The following is a 3,031-nucleotide window of genomic DNA, read 5'->3' on the forward strand; positions in this document are numbered from 1 at the left end:
GGGCTATTTTAGGGTTGAAGCCACACTTCTCCTTGCACCCCCCACGTAGAGCTGTCCCTCTCTGCTGGAGGGAGTCTGTCCCCCTGCTAGTGGCAGTGGCTGCAGCTGGCCAGGCTGCACTGGGGTCCCAGCTGTACCCTCCTCACCCATCACCCTCACCCATCACCATGCCACAGGGGCTGCCTTGTCTGGAACAGCCAGGTTTGGTTGTGTGAGCAGGGCTGGTGAACTGTATTCCAAACCATGGATTAAGGACATTTTCCTTTTCCCCAGGAGCTGTGGTTCTGCAGCATTCATTCTATTACTCCAGATAAAAATCTCTTCTGTACTTTTCAAGTTCGTATTTGCAAACGAGTTGAAAAATAGGCATAATGACAGTTTAATTAATCTATGTCATTAAGCCTGAAGATAATCAAACCCTTGATAACTGTCTAATCTTGTAAAAAAGAACAAGAAAGCACCAAAACATCTTTTGCTATCTATGAAACTAGTAATGAGATGCTATGTGCTTGGAGGTGGAGCTATGGAAAGCAGTAGTGCCAGAGGACATGTTCTCAGCAGATTTCATCACTGGACTTCTTGTGTGATATTGTTCTTGGCAGAAAATTTGTAACTGGAGTCCAAAGCTATCAACGCCATTTTTAAAATTTCTCCCTCTGCTATCAATGCATAAAGTTGTTCTAATAATTTGTGGCTATAAAGTAGGAGAGCTGCAGCTTCTCTACTGCTTTCTTTTAAGCATCATGCACTTAAAGCACTAATTCATTTGTAATGTTTGCAGACCATATTAGTTTCTTTATAGCCAATCATGTGTGTGTGTAAAACATGCTGGTGTACAATAGCTATTATTCAAGCATAAAAAAATCTATAGAATCCAATATTTCAAAGCTGCTTATAACCCCCCACAATGTGGCCAGCTTCAGAATACTGCTATTTGGAGGCTTGTTCTAAATTGTGCTTTCAGTGCTGTTTGCATCTTTACACTTTTACATATGAAGTACAGTTTATGTGTTGATAGTTCTTACCAACAAGTGTCAGGGTAACCACTCTGAAGGATGTAGTGACTACCAGATGCTGACAGGAATTTGGGGAACCCAAAAAGAAGTGCTCATCTTTTAAAACTTGGGTTCAAAGCAGAATGTAATGTAAAAGGTCAAAAAGTCCCAGTATCTCCTGCTCCTCTGGGGACCCAGGAACCGGCTGAGGCTGATGGGAACCATGGTAGGAAGGAATAATAACAAGCATTGCTTCTCTTCCTCTGCAGAGCCCCAGGGGACACTGAATTTGTCCTCTGGAAAGGAGGCTGGGGGCAGCAGTCTGCTGCAGGGGGGGGGGTTAAGGCTGGGTGAGAGCTTTTGTCTGGCTCCCAAAAGAGATTGAGCCATCTGAGGAGACAGAACAGGACTGGGTTAAATAAACCCCTGGAGGGCTGGCAGCAGTGGGGAGCTTGGGGGTGGAATTCCTGGCAGGCAGGCAGAAGGAGGGTGAAGAAAATGGGAATAGTTGTGGCAGGGTGGCAGGGTTGGACTTTTTTTTGGTTCTTTGTTTTTGGTTTTTTTGTGGTGTTTTCTCTTTTTTTTTTTTTCTTTTTTTTTTTTTTTTTTTTTTTTCTTTTTGTTTTGTTTTTTTGTTTTGTTTTGGGGTTTTTTTGTTTGGTTGGTTTTTTTAAGAGTAAGACTAATGCACATTACAAAGAAGCACCAAGAATGCAGGGGACTCTGGGGAGGTAGGATGTGGGATGGGGAAGGGGGGGCAGGTTGGTTTGGGGTGAGGTGTTCAGGGCGTGTGTGTCAAGGGGTCATTGCAGCAGTGAGGGACGCTCACCCAGAGCAACCACTGGAGAGGGAACATCCCAAGGAAAGTTTTATTCGGACCTCTCCTACTACACACAAAGTACTTTTTTGTGGATTAATGCCTGCAGGAGCCATGATCCTTGATGCAGCAAGAATGACAAACTTTAAGACATAAAACATGGTCAAAAGCCTGAGGAGGGGACTTTTTTTGTCTTAGAAGCTCTGGTGTCCACCAGTTTAAAGGCAGCTGGGCAGTGCACTACCCCATGAGATACAAGAAATTGTGGCAATGCTTCTGTAAACTGAAGATATCAAACTAGACATAAATGTAGGTAAATAAGACAAGAAACTATTGACACTCTCACAGAAAATTAACTGTTGAAAACAAGAGTTTGGGTAAAATTAGTAAGCAGAAAGGCAGGCCAGGGAGACAAAGCAAAGAGGAACTTCTGCACATTTTCCTCATCTTCAGATAAAGTGGTACTGGTACACACAAGTACAACGACTCCTGAACTTTGGCTCCTTTATTTATAAAACAATATACTTATCCCAATCCCTGGATACACTGACGTAACTGAATGTCATACTTTCCAAATATAATGGATTGCATTCCCATCATAAAATAAATACGTTCCAGCAGTGAGCCCCACAGCAAATAACAGAGCTTCAACAGCTGGGGAAGCTGGGGTAAGAGGTACAACAATTGGGTTGCGTAGCTGAAGCCCAAAACCAAAATTTTTGCTGGCAGCATTCTAGGAAAACCTATTATAATGCAATGCTACCAAAAAAGTGCTCTTCTCTTTCGAGGTCTGTGCTGCATGCAAAAGCTATTAAAAAAATCCTGCGTAAACAAACATACTCTTTTCCATATGACCTTTTCTTCAGTGTTTTCAAAAGTATATTGTCTTTTCAGTTTAACACAATATTTGTCAGCTTTTATTTATAGCTTAAAAGAAAAACTCCCTCAAACTGTCACTAAAAATGCCCTTCTATAGGCATGTTTTCAGGAGAAAAGCTTTCCTTCCTTGAGTGTCATCCTGGGCTCAAATACATTTTACTGAAACCAAGATCCAGCAATCATTGCATCTTTAATCAGCCAGACATGTATCACTCTGTCCTCAGATCTATTTTTAGTCTGTGTTATGCAAAAGTAAGGGTTAATACAACAGATAACCAAGCAGCAATGCTTCCATGCACCCTCTCTTTTCTAGATCCAAATAAAATATGCAGACACTAAA

Source organism: Heliangelus exortis, chromosome 2 (assembly GCF_036169615.1).
Source record: "Heliangelus exortis chromosome 2, bHelExo1.hap1, whole genome shotgun sequence".
NCBI classification, from domain to species: Eukaryota; Metazoa; Chordata; class Aves; order Apodiformes; family Trochilidae; genus Heliangelus; species Heliangelus exortis.